Raw genomic sequence first — 20,326 nt, 5'->3', positions numbered from 1 at the left:
AACAACTTACTAGAGTTCTAGTTCAAGTGGGAGTTTGTTGAGTTTTATGCCCTAAAACTCGTAGATAGTAAATGTTGTCAATTGACCGTCATCAATAAAGAGTTATCGATATTAATTTAATAAATGTTATTGATTGTGTTGTATTCTCTTTTGCCTTAATAACCCTAAATCGAATAAACTAATATCCAAGATTGCCTTATGAGTCTTGAACTATATGTGAAGACATATAAGGATCAATGTTCAAGATACAGCCTAAAAGATCTTTAGTATAGGAAGAAGGTTGGGTATCTTATCTTGGTGATAATATGGATACGACCCATTTTGTATTTGATACAAACGCAATGATCCAACGTGTTTGTGTAGGTGACACATGAGTGGGGGTATCCTATGAAATGAGTTTGCATAAGACCGAACTACCAAATTGTAACCACTAGATATAACGTCGTTAACTAGTTAGGTTTCTATTTCAATTGGATGACCTATACAACTTAGTCTTAATCCTGAGTGTATTATGAACTTCTGTTCACGAGGGATTGTCTTTTGATTTGTATGGGAGAGAATGACCAGTTCGCCTACTCGACCATCCTACCATTTTGGGGACAAAACCGAGTGGGGAGCTGGGAACATAATGATACAAGATGAAATTTACTCATTCCCGACTTCAGGGTAAGTAAATGAGTGTTCCCTTAAGTGGTGTCTCTGGGACTTGAACAAAGGGCCCTACCCTCTTATCGGCCCGATAAGGGTTTCTATTTATTAGTTGGACCATAAACTGGTTATTCATTAGAGAAGCACCGGTACTTAAAGAGTCAGAGATAACCCAAGGGTAAAATAGTAATTTGATCCAGTTGGTGTTATAAACATTCATGAAGGACTAACTTGCAATTATTGGTTATATCCATGGACATAGAAATATATCTACAGTGTGAAGACTGTAGCTACGGTCTTTAGTGGAGTGTCCGATAGTTAATGAATATTGATTAATTTAATTAAAGATTTTAATTAATTAATCTCATATTGTTGGAGCTTCTAATCTGTATGTCTATAAGATCTCCTTGTTAGCTCACTAAAGAAAAAGAGGAATGATTTGAATTGTTCAAATCAATTGATGTAATAACATATTAATGAGATTAATATGATACAGTTAATTATAGACCTAATCTATAATTAAGAGAGAAATATTTGAATAGGATTCAAGTATTAAATTCTTATGAATTTGATTCATAAAGAATTAATTAATTAATTATGAGAGGTGGAGGCAAATAAACATATGATGTTTATTAATTAATTAATTATATATATATATTAAATTGCATTTAATATGTTATTTAATTAATAGGCTAATTAATTAAATAATGGTTATTTAATTAAATAAGACCTAAGGGTAATTTTGGAAAACTGTGGAGAAAGTCTCCATATAAATTTGTTATTTTGCCCAAATTAGGGTAAGGGAATTCATTTGGTGAAATGAAACCCCATCCTCCAAATTAATCTCTTCTCAGAATTTTCCTTCTCCATATTCTCTATTCTTCTTCTTCATCTAAGTTGTAGAGACCACTCTTCTACCCTTGAATTCCTAAAAGAACAATGAGGTCTCACTTACGGTAGTGTTCGTCGTTCGCTGGAGAATCGTTTCAGGGAAGACGACAAGGAAATCTTAAAGAGTTAGGGAACTGACAAGGTTATAGAGACCACTCTTCTACCCTTGAATTCCTAGGAGAATAATGAGGTCTCACTTACAGTAGTGTTCACCGTTCGCTAGAGAATCATTTTAGGGAAGACGATAAGGAAATCTTAAAGAGTTAGGGAACTGACGAAGGTAGTGATATTCTTCTTCCCCTTTTTACTCTTCAATTAGCATGTTGGTTTATTACATGTTTATTCCCTCTTTGATTTTATTTTATGTGCTGATTTTGTTTCATTTAAACCGAAAAATCAAAATGCAAGGCATTCTCACTCTTCCGCTCAAGATTCCAATCCTTCAGTCGTCCATCCTTTGGTAAGTTAAACTTTGAATCTGCACTTTTAAATTGAAGGAATCGAGCTTAGGTAGGCTGTAATTTGTTTAAAATGGGGGGAAATTATGAAACTAGTCCAATTATGAGATAATTTTGTAGCTGTTTTCATAATTTTGTTGTTGTTTTTCATGCTTTTAGTTGCTCATTTTTCATTTCTTCACTTGAGTAATCTAGCTCCAAGCTCGAATTTCACAATCTTTCTCATTCTCAATGTCTTACAGTTGTTCTTTACTCGGGTTGGGTCTCAAGTGTCCTAAAATATGAGGTTAGGAATAAATTTGTTCCCTCATTTTCCTTTTAATTTTTAGCATATATTATATTTTATATTCTTGGTGTTACATTCTATATCTATCATAATGGATGTTTAGTACTATAAGTTTCACATAATTAGGAAATTATTTTCAATTAATTTTTTATAATTCATTATGATTGTATCCACAACTTTGGTAATAAATGAATTGATTCCATTGCAAGGAAAAAAAAAGTAAGTAAATAAATAAATGAATTGATTTCCACATGAAGAATTTTGTAAATTAATTTAGCATTAATCTCCTTTTGGCATTGAACTTGTTGAATAGGTTTGTAGAATGAAAGGGTAATGAAAGGAAAGAATAAATAGGATAGGCCATACTTGTTGGGTTGGGTCTACTCACATGGGTTGTTTGAGTTCATGCACCTTGACAATCTCTCCCATGTCCCATTGGCCATTGTTTTCTAATATCCTCCCGTCTTAAATTTTTAGTTAGATTAATAATACTTTAAAATTTTCCATTTACTTCTTAAAAAATGTTTTTTTCTTATAAAGTTGTAATATTACCTCAACCTTATAGTTGGGAATGACTTTGAACCCATGATCCACAAAAAAAAAAAAAAAAAAAAAAAAAAAGAGGTATTTTAAGGGAAATGTAGTAGTTTGTCATTCATTAAAGATTTTGATTTACTAAAGAGGTATATATACAAATGTTTTTTAATGAATTTATGTTTTATGTAAAGTGTTCTCACCATCTCTCTCTTTTGAAATTAGAAATTTGGAAGTGTTATGATGTTCCTAGAAGATGGTTGTGCTTTTGCCCTCTCCCAAATTTCTTTTGCTATGTTATTGTCCTATAGCTTTGTTGATAAGGTGTTGTGGCTTCTATTATTATTATTTTTTTTTATAAGACATAGATTTGCTCAAAGAAAGTAAGACTTGGGTAAAATGTACCTTGAATGAAAAGATGATGTGATGAGATTTTATTCCTCATTCCCTTTATTCATGAACCGACATCTATTAAATTGTTTCGATTTGATCTTTGTATTATTCATTATCTAAATAATACAGACTATAATTTGTTTTGGATTACAAGTTGGTCAGAAAAGGTTTATTTTTAAAGATAAATAAAGAATGGATCAAACTTAGAAATACGTTATCGGTGGAGTATAGAGTCCCAGTTTTTAGATATGGCAAAGTTAGAATATCTATTAAACTTAGAGTTTCAGGTTATAATAATTGAGGATGTCTATCATTTACTCGATTTACTATTATGGAATATCTTCTTAATTTTTTGTTTTAACGTAGGAAATTTCGGAGGTGAGTAGGAAGAATTGACATAAATCATTGTTCGACCGTGTAGACGAGTAAAAGTTCTTCCTGCAAATTCAATTTGAGTTGCACGAAAAACAAGGTCGAGAAGTGGGACTTGTTGACCTATTTAGAGAAACACACTCTAAAAATGACAAGTTTGTGAATCAGGAAGCTGAGGATGCACATGTAATCAATTTGTTTTTTTAAAAAAATTTTTTTTTTCAATTTGTAAGTTCAATCACTCGTATTTACGCAAGTTAAATAATATGTGCAAAAAAAATTTTAAATTTACAATCCAACCTCACTCCAGAGGATTCCCAACCAGTAACAGGGGATGAAATTTGTGAGATAGTCTTGGGTAGACAACTTGATCATATAAAAGGTATAGGTTGGGACCCTAAACATAAGTCAATGAGGGGTAGCAGTTCATCGAGCTCGTCATCTACTCAAGAAGTGCATGATAGGGAGGTAAGTGAACTAAAACCCAATGTTGAACAATCTCAATCGAAGATTAAGGAACTTGAAGACGTCCAAAAACAAATGAGAGAGGATCATGCAAGACAGTTGGAAGAAATGAAAAAAATGATTGAAGATATGATACGATCATAGAGAAAAGGGTCATCGAATTAGGTATGATTACTTCATTATCTAATTGGTTAATATGTTGCTATCTTATAGTAGCAAAGTAGTTATATCTTACTAGTGTTTAGTTTTATGTCCTAGAACTCATAAATAGTAAATGTAATTAATTAACCGATATCAATAAAGAGTTATCAAAATTATTTAATCAATAAAGAGTTATCGATGTTATTTCAATAAATGTTATTGATTCTGTTGTATTCTATTTTGTTTTAATAACCCTAAATCCAATAAACAAATTCTTAGGTTGTTTTATGAGTCTTGAACAGTAAGTGGAGATATACAGGGATAAATGTTCAAGATACAACCTAAAGGGTCTATAGTATAGGGATAAGACTGGGTACCTTATCCTAATAACACTATGGATATGGCCTACTTTGCATTTGATATAAATGCAATTATCCAACGTGTTCATGTACGTGATATGCGAGTGGGGGTATCCTATACAATGAGTTTACATAAGACCGGACCGTGAAATAGTAACCACTAGAGGTAACATTGTTGACTAGTTAGGTTTCTATTTCAATAGGATGGTCTAGGCAACTTAACCTTAACCCTGAGTATATTATGAACTCCTATTTATGAGGGATTTTCCTTTGATTTGGATGGGTGAGAGTAGCCAGTTTCTTGATTCAATAATCCCACAATTTTGGAGACAAGACCGAGTGGGGAGATAGGAACGTAATAATACAAGATAGAATTCATTTCTTTCCGACTTTAGGGTAAGTAGATGAGTGTTCCCTTAAGTGGTGTCTCTAGAACTTGAACAAGGACTCTACCCTCTCGTTGACCTGAGAGGGGTTTCTGTTTGATGGTTGGACCATAAACAGGTTATTCATTAGAGGAGCACTAGTACTTAAGGATGTAGAGGTAACCTAAGGGTAAAACAATAATTTGTTCCAATTGGTGTTACGAACACTCGTGAAGGACTAACTTGCTTTTATTGGTTTATATTTATGGACACAGAAATATATCTACAGTGAGAATAGTGCAGTTATGGGTCTTTAGTGAAGTGTACTCACAGTTAACAAATATTGATTAATTTGGTTAATGAGTTTAGCTAATTAATCTCATATCGTTGGAACTTCCAATCTGTAGGTCCATAACGACTCCTTGTTAGCTCAAGAAAGGATATTGATGAAGAATGATTTGAATTGTTCAAATCAATTGAGGAATTTGTATATTAATGTGATTAATATAAAATTAATTATAGATGTGATCTATAATTCACATCAAGTGAGAAAGATATATTTGAATAAGATTCAAATATCAGATTTATGGGAATTGGATTTCTAAAGTGTTTATAAATATATGATATTTATATGTTAATTAACTCTATATTAAATATTATTTAATATAGTTAATTGATTAATTAATGGTTAATTAATTGATTAATAAATTTTATATAGAGGTGGATGCATATAAACATGTGATATTTATAATTATTAATTAACTCTCTCTCTCAATATATATATATAGATATAGATATAGATATAGATGTTAAGTTGAATTTAATATATATGGTTATTTAATTGATGTGCTAATTAATTAAATAAAGGTTATTTGATTAATTTAGCATAAGGCTGGAAAAGGAAATACTTGGAGAAGGGGTTAACCCTTCTCCATATAAATTCCTCCTTATGGCTCTTTTTAGGGTAAGTTTTTATTTGGTGAGATTTTAACCTAGGCCATCAAAAGGAAAATCCTCCCTTCACTCTCTCAAAAAAGAAATTTATCTACCTCTCCCTCTTCCAATTATCCACCTATCCAATTATTGGAGTCCTAAAGAATAACAAGGTTATTCTTGTGATCTTGTCTGAGATCAATTGAGGAGACGTTCGTTTGAAAGACTAGAGGAAATTTCGAGAGGCTTGGGAATCTTAAATGGTAAGCAACAGTTCTTCTCCTTCTATTTCCTTTCAATAAAGCATGCTTTCATGATGTTTATCCTATTTATACTATTCTGTTTAGTTGTTGTTTTTGTTTCCTATAAAATGAAAACTCGAATGCAAGATGGTCCACACACTTCCGCTCGAGATTCGATTCCCAGCAACTAGTAGCTTTATGATAATGAATTATTTGCTATCTTGCAATTATGGTAGCCAAACAACTGAATTTTAATGTGTTTTAAGGATTTTTTGTGTGTTTGTAGAGTTTTTATGTGTGTTTGTGGAGGTTTATAAAGTTCGAATATTGTGTGGGGTGGGTTGAGATTAGTATCTTTCTTTTGGAGTTCAACTTATGGTTTTTGTGTGTTTATGGAGGTTTAAGGTTGAGAACATATAGCCTTGGAAGTGTGTTGATTTTCTTTGTTTTGTAGGATTGTAAGATTTTCTTTGTTTTGTAAGATTGTAGGATTCACCTTATGGTTTTTGTTTGTTTTGTAGAATGCTGTTTGGAGATGTTGTTGGAAATGTTGTTGGAGATGTTGTTTGGAGATGTTGTATGGAGATGTTGTTTGGAGATGTTATTTGGAGATGATGCTTGGACATGATGTTGAGAGTTTTGTCTTCTATATATTAGTCAAGACATATTTCTTTTGTAGACCATTTTACCAACTTTTCTCTCTTTTGTGTAGTAAAGAATATATGACTTTGTTTGTTTGTTTTGTTCCTCATGTGAATATCTTTGATTTGTTTAATAATGTTATAAATTTTAGGTTATTTAAATCAAAATAAAAAAATAAATATTAAAATTTTAAAAATTATACTATCTCTGAGTTCTTAATATCCCAATACTTGATAAATCATCGAGAGTTCAATTCAGAAACTCATTGTTTGAATCGATGGTTGTTAAGTCGTCAGGAGTTCGATTAAGGCAATGAGTTTTTTAATTGAACTCCTGATACCAGCCATCGGGAATTCAATGAATTCTCGACGATGTCTATACATCCGTTGAGAATTCTAAACTATTGACGTGGTATATCAAGTTTATTGTTTAATTGTTTTCATAATTTTCCATATTAATAAGTTGCCATATAAAAAAATTTGAGACTAAACTCGTAGACGAGGTCCACGATTTCCATATTTTTATTTTCTAATTGTTTTCACAATTTTTCATATTAATAAGTTATCATATAAAAAAATTCGAGAAAATTTTGAATTTGTTACATGTCGTTATTATATTAATTTCTGTATTAAATGAAATTTTAATGAAAGGTATATATATATATATATATATAATATTTCTTCTTTGAATGAAAAAAATCTCGTGGTGAAATTTTGGAATATATAAAAAAGATTCAATTTTTGTTCAAGCTTCATCCAACGAATTTGTTAACGTAACATTATATTCAGATTCTCACTTAAAAGAGAAAAAAAAAACTCGACTTCATGTTAATGGTAGCAGTTTCTTTTTTTAAAAAGGAAATGAAAGGATTTGCTTTAAAAATCATAATTATTAAAACCAACTCTAATTGTCAATACTTTCGAACCAACTTTATTTTTGTCAATAAATATTAAAATAACATTATTTTTTAAAAAAAAATCCTAAAATTAAATTCGAGTTAAATGTAATGCTTGTTTTTAACTCATTCATGAATTTTTTAAAGAAATGCATAAGTAGATATTGTCAAAAAAAAAATCTCATAAATAGATTTAAATTTAATTGGTATATAAAATATGGAAATCAATATTTTCAAATTCTATAACAAAAAATTTCGTAACTTTTAATGGTCAAACATTAATGTCTCTTCTATTTATTTATTTTTTACTCTTAAATGGTTAAACATTAATATCCCTACCAAAATGGTTCAATCTCATTCATGATTTGCCTTAAATCTCACTTATGGATCCAATTTTAGTTTTTGTGAATACTTTCAAACTAATTCTATTTTTGTAAATAGATATTAAAATACCATTATTTAAAAAAAAATCAAAAGTTTATGAAAACCTTAATAAAATACCCAAATATAAAACTAGCAACACTTCATGTGCAGAGAGAAAAATAGCTAAACAATTCATGCCAATCACACTCATTAGCACACAAGACATCATAGAACCAGAAAAAAAATCAATAGAAGAATTTGATTGTATCCTAGTTTCTCTCGGAAAGAATAAGCAGTCCATCTCCAAAGTTGTGTGCAGACAATCAATGAGATATCAAATATCATATACTTTACAATCGACAAGTGAATAAAGTTTTGAATTGAAATTAGGGGTGTTGGGTTAGGTTGAAAGACTTTTTAGACACAACTCAATTGTTCGGATTGTAAATTTTTCAACCCAAATCCTTATTAAAAAATGAACTCAACCCAACTCAGATGAAATATTTGGGTGGGATTGATTCGGGTTAATCGGGTCATTTATTTAAAATTTTGTTTTAAAAAAAAACAATATGTAAAAATGTAAAAATCTAATTTAATTATTTTCATATATTGAATTAAGATTAACAACTCAATTTCAATTAAAATTTTCTTTCTAAGTGTAAAGAAACTATTTTTAAAGTTGTTGAAAAATAAATTATTCAAAAAATATTGGAATTAAATAAAACTAAAATTAATATATGTATAAATAATTGTGTTATCAGTAATAAAAGAATATATTTTAAAGTTAATAATAAATTCAGTTGATTTGGGTTATATCAGGTGAACTCGTGAACTAATCCATCCCATAAAATTTTCATTTATTTGAACTCAACATAACCCAAATGAGTTGGTAGCCCAACCCAAACCGTACGGGTTGGGTTGGGTTGATCGGCTTTTTCAGGTGTAAAGGTTGCCAGAAATGATTGGATAAAACCCCAATTCAAAAGTCATCCATACCTGATTGCAAAACAATAAAATAATAAGAGTTTGAAGTAACTTTTTGAAACTAAGCACGAAACAAATAAATTATTTTAACTTCTACAATATATAACAACAAACTTCTACAGCATTAGCTATAAAGTTTACTCTCTATACCTTCGTTCTTCGTTTTTATTCTTCAAGTTTATATCATCATCAATAAACTTCCTAGATCACCTAAGCCTTTCAGCCACCACAAGAATATCAAAGCTCCCTGAAACGCAGACAACCTGATATGATAGCAAGGTAAATAATAAAGACAACATGTGAAGCAAATTTAAAGTCGCATGCCAACTAGCAGAGGTAGGATAACAATCTATTGAAATATACACAAGCATAGAACAATACCCATATAATCCAATTACATATTACAGATGTGAATACAACGTGTTTGATAAAGTGCCCCAAAGAACTTGAAGAACCAAATGCTACTCAAAGTGTAGAACTGATCAAAACAAGCATGACAGACAAAGATAGAGACTAGAAAGTGATACCCAAATTTCCTTTTTCTTGGAAGGTTTAGTGAAGAGGATCTTGGAGGCGGTCATGAAGTCCAAGTTATCCAACTGCTTGTATGCCTCGTTGAAGTTGCTCAAATCCGACTCAATCGTATTGTCGCCATTGATCTTGCCATTGTTGTTGCTCTTGTTGGTCTAAATGTGGGATTTAGAGCAAAATGATCTAGTTTCGAATGGCTTCAATCGCTTTGATAATCGACTTCGACTAGCTCTAGTGTGAAACATTGTCAAAGAAGATGGTCGTGGGGAAAAGTGGAATGATTATATTGAAGGACTGTGACGTCTTTAGAAGAAGTAGAGATCGTTCCCAATTTTTAGATCTCACAAAATTAAAAACACAAAGAATATTAATATGCATTTTACAGAATTTTACAGCATGCTTTTAGAGATTAAACAGAGAATGTGAGTTGGGGTTTGGATCATACTTACCTCTGGAGAACCAAAACCTTCATGATCTCCTCTCCAAAAGGTCACGAACACTTCTTTTGATCACAAACAAAAACAACCAACAATTTGGACAACACCAAAAGAGAGTCCTTTGTATTCTCCTTAGGGTGAGAATAAGAGCAAGAGTTGTGGGTTTTGCTCTTAACTTTAGTAAAAGTGAGGGAGAAGAATTCTAGAGAGGATTTTTGGCAGAGACCTTCACATACACATTAAGAGTGTCTACGTGAACCATCAGGGAGAAGGAAGAAGAAGATCGCATGACTCCCTCTGCGTCATCCCACGATTCCTGAGAGAAATTAAGGAAGGGAATTGTGGAATTAGTGGATTTTTGGCAAAGACCTTCACATACACATTGAGAGTGTCACGATTCCTGACAGGGCTCTACACTCTTTTCCCTTTTAATTTGTAGTGAGAATAGTGCAGTTGTGGGTCTTTAGTGAATTGTACTCATAGTTAACGAATATTGATTAATTTGGTTAATGAGTTTAGCCAATTAATCTCATATTATTAGAGCTTCTAATCTACAAGTCCACCAAGTCTCCTCGTTAGCTCACTAGAGGATACTTGAGAGATACTTTGAATTGTTCAAATTAATTTGAGGAAACTATATATTATTGTGATTAATATATAATTATGGATATGATCTATAATTAAATTGAAAAGTGATATTTGAATAAGATTCAAATTAATTAATTCAAGTGAATTAAATTCACAAAGAATTAATTAATAGAGATATTTTGCACATATATATGGGATGTTTATTATAATTAAATATATATATTATATTAGGTTTAATGTATAAATAGTCATTTAATTATTGTGTAAATTAAAATTAAATAGGTGTTATTTAATTGGGCTAATTAATTAAATAAGTGTTATTTATTTAATTATAGTATAAATAGTCATTTAATTATTGTGTAAATTAAAATTAAATAGGTGTTATTTAATTGGGCTAATTAATTAAATAAGTGTTATTTATTTAATTATAGAAAATAAAAATATTAGGAAAATGGTTTGGTCCTTTCTCTATATAAAGACCTCCCTATGGCCCTTTGGAAATACACAAACATAATACACAATACCATAGTGTTATTATGCAGAATCTTTTCTCTAAGCCATAAAGAAAATCATCTCTATTCTCCAAAACTCTTTTCCCCTCTCCCTCTCCTAATAGTTGGATACCAAGGTAAGAATCGTTCAAGAAATTGTGATCAATATCGTTGGAGATTCGTTTGTTGGAATAGGAAAGGATTGTTCGTGGCACTTGGGAATCTACAAAGTTAAGAATCGTTCTAATCTTATCCCTAATGCATGCTAATTTACATGTTTATATATTTTGTTTTGTATAATGATTTTGTTTAATGTAAAATCGATTTACGGGATGCAAGACATTCTAACAAAATGCTTCCATTGCGGGATTCGATCCCCCTACAACTTTTGCGCATAGCACCACTATTATCATAATAAAGGGCAATGGGCTTTGACATGTCTGGAATAACTTTCAGATCAGTCAAGCACTTCCTGAGCCACACAGCTTCCTTAGCAGCTTCACAAGCTGCTACATACTTAGCCTCCATAGTGGAGTTAGTAATGCACCCTTGCTTGGTGCTCCTCCAGACTACTACCCATCCACTAAGAGTGACTGATCCTAATGTGGATTTCTTAGAATCCTTATCAATCTAGAAATCAGAGTTTGTGTATCCTGTAAGGATCAAATTCTTAGAACCATACACGAGCATGTAGTCCTTCGTTCTCTGAAGATACTTGAGGATGTTCTTAATAGCAGTGTAATGATCAAATTTTGGATTAGATTGATATCTATTGACTATGCTTACCACATCGCAGATGTTTACATAACATCGCATATATTAGACTACCAACAGTCGATGCGTAGGGGATCCGTCTCATTTTCTCATCCTCTTGAATAGATATGTCCAATTTCCCCATGGAGACGGGGTCCCGCCTCGAACGGAACGGGGATTTCCCGATTAGGCGGGGAATGGGGGAGGGAGTGGGGAAAAAATTTCCCGTGAGCTAAACAGGGATAGGGATGGGGACGGAGAATGCATTCCCGGCCCCGACCCCGCCCTCGACCCCAGCCCCACCCCGTTCCCCGTTCCCCGTCCCCGCCCCGATTAGCTTTTACATATTTATTTAGTATAGTTATTTAATGTCATATATTATTATTATTATATAAATATTACATTTAAATTTCAAATTTGATTATTTATTGGGAAAAATAATGAATATGTTTAAATTTAGATTAAATATGTGAATAATTTTATTTATATTTATTTATTTCTTAGCTTTTTTAGGCCAAAATTTGTGTAATTTATCTTTAAATTCAAATTGTCATATAAAACTATCTATAATAAACAATTTAGTGATAAAATTAATTATTTAATTAAAATTTGCCCACATTAATGATTTAAATTAATTGACTTTTTACAAAAAAAGAAAAAAAAGTAATGGGAAAAAATTCCCCGGGACATGGGGAATTTCACAAGGATAGGGAATGAAATGGGGAACGGGGACGGGGATGGGGAATAACATCCCCGGCCCCGCCTCGCCCCGTGGACATCTCTACTCTTGAGATGTTTTAGGACACTATTCCTTAAACAAAATAACTCCATGCCTGAAAAGGAGCAAGCCTCTCTTAGAGTTCTGTATCGAAAACTTTACAAGTATCTTCTCAATGTATGATGTCTGAGACAGGGCCAGCGATTTATTCTTTCGATCTCTAAAGATCTGAATGCCTAAAACAAATTGTGCCTTTCCCAAATATTTCATTTGGAATTGCATCGTTAGCCAATTTTTAATTTCAATCAGTAGACCTACATTATTCTCAATTAGTAGGATATTGTCTACATACAACACAAGAAAAGCTACTGTACTGTTGATGATTCTCTTGTAAACACAAGGCTCATCAACATTTTGATCAAAGCCATAAGATTTGTTCGCAGTATGAAATCTTATATTCCAAGATCAAGAAGCTTGTTTCAATCCATAAATGGACTGATTAAGTCTGCAAACTTTTTGCTCTTGACCTTGGGTTATGAATCCCTCAGATTGCTCCATATCTATGGTTTTATCAAGATTGTCATTCAGAAAAGTAGTCTTGACATCAATTTTTCAAATCTCATAGTCAAAATATGAGGCAATGGGCAAGAGTATCCGAATAGACTTCAACATGGCAACAGATGAGAAAGTCTTTCCATAGTCAACTCCCTCAACTTGGGTATAACCCTTAACTACAAGTCTAGCCTTGAAGGTATGCATCTTCCCATCAACACCTCATATTCTCTTGTAGATCCATTTTCAGGTTTAACCCTATCAGGTTGATCTACAAGATCCCAAACCGAACTGAAGTACATAGACCCCATTTCGAGATTCATAGCTTTGATCCATTCATTTTTGTCAACATCCTTTATTGCCTTCTTATAAGACAATGGATCCTCAACATCTTCGTCAACTACGATAGTTAGGATTTCTGTTAAACCTTAACGAATAGGCAGATTTGCAATCCTACCACTACGGCGAGGCTCCCTCAACGTTTGAGGTAGATGTGACCTACTAGATGTTCCAACTTCAACAACTCTTGTTGAGGTATTGGGTTCTTCAACAACTATTGTTGAAGGTTTAGTAGTTTCACTAGAAAGTTCATTTAACACTATCTTACTGCAAGGCTTATACTCCCTTATGTGATCCTCTTCTAAAAAAATAGTGTTTATCGACACAAACACTTTATTATCTTTAGGATCGTAGAAGTAACCACCTCTCGTTCCTTCAGGGTAACCTACAAATAGACACAGTTTTGAACGAAGTTCCAATTTCTTAGGATTTGCCTCAAGCATGTGTGCTAGGCAACCGTAGATCCCAAAATGGCATAAACTACCTTTACGACCATTTCCTAATTCCAAAGGTGTTCTGGCAATACTTTTAGATGGAACACAGTTCAAAATGTAAGCTACAACCTATGCTGCATAACCCCAAAACGAGTCAGTTAAGGAAGCATGACTCATCATAGATTGAACCATATCCAACAGGATTCAATTTCTCCTTTTTTATACAACATTCTGCCCGTTGAGATACAATTCTATGTTCTATCAAACAGTCTTGAAATTTTATATCCATATACTCTCCACCTCGATTAGATCGAAATGGTTTGATTGTTTTTATTTAATGCATTTTCAACTTCAGTCTTATACTCTTGGAACCTTTCAATGGCTTCAGACTTATGTTGCATTAAATAAACATACCCATATCTAGAATAATCATCAGTAAAATTGATGAAATATTCAAACCCTCCTCTTGCCTTAACATTCATCAAACCACATAGATCTGAATGTACAAGTTTTAAGGGTTCTTTGGCTCTTTGTCCTTTTCCAGTAAAAGATCTTTGAGTCATTTTGCCTTCAAGGCATGACTCACATATAGGTAAAGAATTTTCTTCTAACTCACTTGAAGTTTATTCTTAACCAATCTCTCAATCCTAATGAGATTTATGTGTCATAATCTTAGGTGCCAAAGATGAGCATTTTCTTTAAGAGAAATTTTTTGTCTTTTATTCTGAGTTATCGCAGTTTTAAACGGTTTAGTATTTAGGTGCCAAAGATGGACCATCATGTTTAGAACGTGTTCTCGAACAGAGGTCCCCTCTTGCATACGAGCATTGAAGGTGGATTTAAGAGTGTCATGCCTAAGCTAAGTGGACGGTTATCCGAACATTCCCCACAGGGATTCCATGATCTCGCCAACAGTGAGCATGGCCTCATGCTTCTTGGCCAATACTTCAGAAAGGCTTGCCAAGATATATATTTGGGCCTTTTCATTTTTCCTTACCCAGCACTTATATGCCTCTTGAACGTTTCGAGCGGCATTTTAAGCTGACTGGAGGACATTCCTCCACTAGGACAAATCTCAAATCATCAATGATCAGAATTGTGTTAATAGTGTTTTTCCAGGTGATTTAATTATCGCCAGTTAATTTGTTTATGGCGAGCATATTTAATGCTACGAAAGCCATTTTGGAAAAAAATGTTGAAACATACAATTTATTTATATTAGTAGTTCATGCATTACTCAGTTTAAAAAACCAATCAAATTTAGCAAAATAATTTAATGCACCCTATATGACATCTATTTTGCAATGATGTTTCAATGAGGCAAGGTAAAAGCTACCATAGAGTGATCAGGTACCCTTTTCATTGAAATGAGACCATCTCGACCAATATACAGAACAACTCCTTGTTCCTGTAAATATTAGTCCCCATTGTTCGGTCCAAAAATTGTTAACCAGCTTAACATTTTCTTGTGAAGTATAATCCGTCATTTTAGATTCTAAAGTTCCACCCCAATGAGCCAACCGTAGGGAAAAACTGATTGAGGCAAAAACTAAAACAACCCTATTCATTTCTGGAGTTTGAGTAAAGAGTCATACAAATGTCATCCGTAGAAGGACACAAGCAAAGGTGCCTCGAGGCCGAGCATGAAAATTTACTACAAACTAATGAGAGATTATGGGATGTGTTGACATACGTCTCGCTTCCACTTACTATAAAAACTCTCTCCATTCACCTTGGTATTGACCTATATAAACACTACTCGCAGAGGGACACAAGCGAAGGTGCCTCAAGGCCGAGTATAGATCTCACGATGTGAACTATGAAGGATAAACGTGAAAAATAAAAAATGAAGTATCATATACCCCACTTTCCTCCCACTGAGTGTTTTACCTAAGGTTAATTTTGAAGGATCTCATATCTAAGAGTTCCATGAGAACGTTCGGATCGCTCCGATCTCACCGTGACCGAAATACATATTATATATTCAAGATACAATTATATAAACAAATCTTAATTAACGGCATGCTTCGAACAAGAAAATAACAAGGGAAAGAGTTTAATACCAGTTGAAGACGTTCTTCACACTTCGGAACTCCAACACAGCGGAAACCTCCACGCGATCTACCAACACCCAGCAGCACCGTCGACAACAGCAGCACGAACAACGCACGAACACGAACGTCGCGGGGACGACACCACCATTAAAGAGCCCCGGGTATTCTCGGAGTGAAAACCCAAAGGGTGGTCTTTGGTGAATTTAGTAGATAAGGGAGGAAAAACAAATCGTGTAGGCGATAAGCAAGTGGGAGGGAAAAAGACATTATTGCATAGCAGAATGCTTACCATTTAGGAGAAACTACACGATCGTGTAGGATTTCTTGAACAATCGTTTAAGAAAGGTATACGATCGTTTAGCAAAATCGGCACACTATACGATCGTTTAAAGAAGTTATCCGATCGTATAGGAAATAGCGTACGATCGTTTAGGTGCGAGGTAGACGATCGTTTAGGCGGAAAGGAGCTATCGTATAGTCTCTCGATTTTCTTAAGCGATTGTTTTCTTTTCTACCAACGTGTGCTTCACAAAATTCTTTTGGGTGATTGAACTCCGGGCGATTCAAAATGAAAACATTTTTCATTTTTATTTCATCGGTTACAATAACGACTCATTCCCACTAAGCCACGTCCAAACGCAATTTTTGGATTAATTATCATATAATTAACCAACTAATTAATTAATAAATATAATCATATTATATTTTTATCCTATAGTTTGATATCACATATCTACTATAGTATTTTCTCCTCTACTTGATATAAATTGTATTTGTATCTAATTTCCTCCGAAATAATGTATCTCATACATTTAGCCAATTATATCATATATAATTAACCAGTCCAATTATATCATATATAATCGAACTTCCTCTTGTCAATTTGAACATTTCAAATTAACACAAATACTTGTTCTCGACTTTATTCAAGCTACCCAGGGGACCTATGGACCTGTGGCTCGAAGCTTCAACGATCCATGAATAGCTGACTAAACTCTTTAGCCACGAGATCCACCTTCCGTTAACTATCAGGCATTCCACTAAAGACCAACAGCTGAACTCTTCTTACCACAGATTTATTTTTGTGTCCATTGGATATAACCAATCATGAGTACGATGACCCTTCACAGATGCTCGTAAGTATAGTTGGGCCAAATTACCGTTATGCCCCTGTAGTTGCATCTCACTTCTTAAGTACCACTGATTCCTCTAATGAACAATACAATATAGTCCAACTATGTATGAACACCTCTCGGGCCAAGAGAAGGTGTGTGGCGCCACATTGTTCAAGCCTTGGAATCAGCCTTTAAGAGAGCCATCTATCTACTTACCCTACCTCGGGGAAGGAGTGAATTCCCTCTTGTATAGCTGAGTTCCCAGATCCCAAATCAGACGAATCCCCAAAATGGTAGGTTTGAATCAGAGACCTGGCCACTCGCACCCATACAAATCAAAGGACTGCCTATCACATTCCACCCCAGATTACCCTCTAAACCTGGATAGAATGGTGACTGTAGCAGTTACCAACCCTTTTACTGACACTTACCGCCTAACTATCCTGTTAACTTTTACTCAAACCCTGAATACATACATATCATCAATATACCAACATATTAACTCGGAACTTAACATATTTACATTACAGGGTTTCGCAACATTGTTCATACATGAATATTACAACTTAGTGAGCCTCATCTAGTATACTAGTCACTAGACAGACACATGTGTACTAACTAACATAGGTCTTTAATTACACTTCCTTTAACCTGTTTCTTTGAGTGGCAGAGCAGCAGCAGAATAGTCTTTTGGGAATTGACCACTACCTGAAAGAAAATATTTGAAAACGTGAGCTAGAAGCCCAGTGAGTGACTTAATAAAAATATAAATCTCATGCTCAAAACCGGAAGCTTGAAACCATAATACTGAAACTAAAGTAAATCAAGAAAACGTGTACATAAAACCTTTAAACCACCATTAAACATTATTATTCCTTAGTTGAGAACGAGCATACATTGCTCTAGCTCCCAACGTCTATTACCGGCCAAGAGACCCATACTTCGGCCTCTTTTTGCTAGTACATAGCCTAGGAGACCCATACTTCGGCCTCTCATTCGGAACTACCTACGGCACATGGAGTTTTCTATATACCGTTAACACCTTGGTACATTTATTCAAATACCTTCCTTGCCTTCAGTATCCGGCTCACTTAAGTTATCAATTTCTCGAATATAGCATAGAAAACTCTTTAGGATACCTTTCCTACCTTTAGTATCCCTTTTCATTATGTTTAGGAATACCAACACATGTACTTTGACAATCTTAGGTATTTAAAACATAGTACATCAAGTTTCATTCAACCTTAGCTTTAACCCTAATGCATGCTTCATACTTTGTAAAATAAGTTGACTTAAATCATGTTGAACTAGCTTGTAAAAACTATTAGCATGCGTTAGATATGGAAAACATACTTGGAAAACTCATACATTAGTAACATCATGCGTTGATAAACATTCATAAGCATTAACAATTCCAAACTATCCTTTTAGCCTAGGAGAAGATATGACTGCCCTTATCTTTAGTTGAGAGTGAACTATTAGATCTAACCCTCAATGTCAACCTTGGTCGGGGAGAACCCTTTTGCTAAATCCCTCGACGTCGTATTACCTATGTGCACGTGGTTATAACTGAGTACCATCATACCTTAGGTACTTGACTATGATACCTTCTCATTGTCCTTCAGTATCCGTCATATAACTAGTCATAAATATTTAGTTGAAAGGACACCTTCTCATTGTCCTTCAGTATCCGTCATATAACTAGTCATAAACATTTAGTTGAAATGATACCTTCTCATTGTCCTTCAGTATCCGTCATAAACATTTAGTTGAACACTAAGGCTTAGTGCTCAAATCATCATACTAGTTCATCCATCATACTGGTTCATCATAAAAATGGAGTTACTTAAACATACTGATAGTATTTGGACAAGATAACATATCTAAATCATGTCAATTCCATGGAAAACATGCTTTACTAAACATGAGAAACAGTTTCACAAATATGTTGCTTGACAATCCATTTAAACACTTAGCATGGGAAATATCTTCAAGAAATCATAGTTTCTAAATCATTAAAATAGTAAGTCATCACATAGTCACTCACAGCTTGTTAGCCTCTTAACGGGTTATACGCCTCTCCTAACTTTTATTGGCCTGAAAGGACATAATTCCCGATTAAACTACTCAGAATTCGTAGCAAAATACCTCAAAAGTTTCTTTACTAAAGGAACTTTCATCAACAAAGACAGTTTTACTAACGAGATCCTCCTCATGAGTGAGATCAAGCTTTTCCTGACAAACTGTCATCCTAGCATTACTAACCTTACCAGCGAGATTCAGCCCAATTTCTAGCGAGATTCCCTTCTAGAACGAGATCCTCATCATAAAATTAGCGAGATTTCCTTCATTAGTGAGATCCTCAGCACAAAATTAACGAGATTTCCTTCATTAGCGAGATCCTCTTTCTCTATATGAGTTGTTTGCTTGTTTTCCCAAGCAGATGTCTGCTTATGCACAACTTCTCTGTTACAACTTCAAAAATTCATAACTCAAAATCCAGCCCGTTTTTGAAGAAACTTCCTTATACAAACATGTTTAGAATTGAGTTAATAATAGTATCTTAAAATTTCAACTTAAAAGTTCCCGTCGTTTAATCTGAAGATTCAAAACTTCATCATTGACCCCAATTCAAGCAGTTGTCTGCTTGTTCAACAATTTCCAGTTCAAACTTCAAAATTATATAACTCGATTTCCATGCCTCATCTTAAAAAGTTTCATTCTATAAGATTGTTTATAACTGAATAATATTTTCTCAAATTTTTAGCTCAAAATTCTACGTAATTCGTCCTGGAGCTTCAGTTTTTCACTGATGGCCTAGATTCATCTGAGAAACGAATCCTTCGTCTTTATTTTGCCCCTCCGACCTTATTCCAGCGAGTTTTCCTTCTAGCAGCCCAGCCATAGAAAATAGACACACAGAGCTTTCGAATGCCACTGAAATTACACAAATAACCTAAGTAATTTGTCCAAACCGACCCAATGAACTCGACCATCTTGCTTATATTACTGCCCAAAATCCAGCATGAACCCTCCTTGTGCCACCTGGCCCACTATTGGTGATGAAGGGCTAGGATTTAGAAAATTTCCTTTTGCTAACTTCACTCACAATATTACTTCAGCATCATACCTCATTAGATGGCATGATCTCATTCATATGCTTATTATGCATTCCATCATCAAGCATGACCTTCCTTAGCCTAGCCGAGTTGTTTCCTACTTTTACACTTAGTTATCCAAGAGCCTATTTCTTCTTGCTTACATCTTCTACCCTTCCTAAGACATGGCTTCATTTAGCTTATTAGAAGACATCACATTACTTACTCTTACTTGAAGTAATTAG

At 33.6% G+C, this 20,326-nt stretch overlaps 1 long non-coding RNA gene across 4 annotated transcripts; it reads left to right on the top strand.

The window, feature by feature from the left end:
- The first annotated feature begins 1,462 nt into the window (after positions 1-1,462).
- On the top strand, positions 1,463-6,824 carry LOC120092899 (uncharacterized). Of its 4 annotated transcripts, XR_005486213.2 has the most exons (4): positions 1,463-1,819; positions 1,948-1,999; positions 2,240-2,283; positions 3,577-6,824. It is a non-coding gene; the product is annotated as an uncharacterized LOC120092899 (long non-coding RNA). The 4 variants fall into 4 exon arrangements; XR_016525150.1 differs by lacking the exon at positions 2,240-2,283; XR_016525149.1 differs by having other exon boundaries at positions 2,240-6,824.
- Positions 6,825-20,326: the final 13,502 nt, after the last annotated feature.

The sequence above is a fragment of the Benincasa hispida genome, chromosome 12 (genome assembly GCF_027475165.1).
Source record: "Benincasa hispida cultivar pf3 chromosome 12, pf3_genome.v1.1, whole genome shotgun sequence".
Classification (NCBI taxonomy): Eukaryota; Viridiplantae; Streptophyta; class Magnoliopsida; order Cucurbitales; family Cucurbitaceae; genus Benincasa; species Benincasa hispida.
This window is presented reverse-complemented; position numbering and strand designations above follow the sequence as displayed.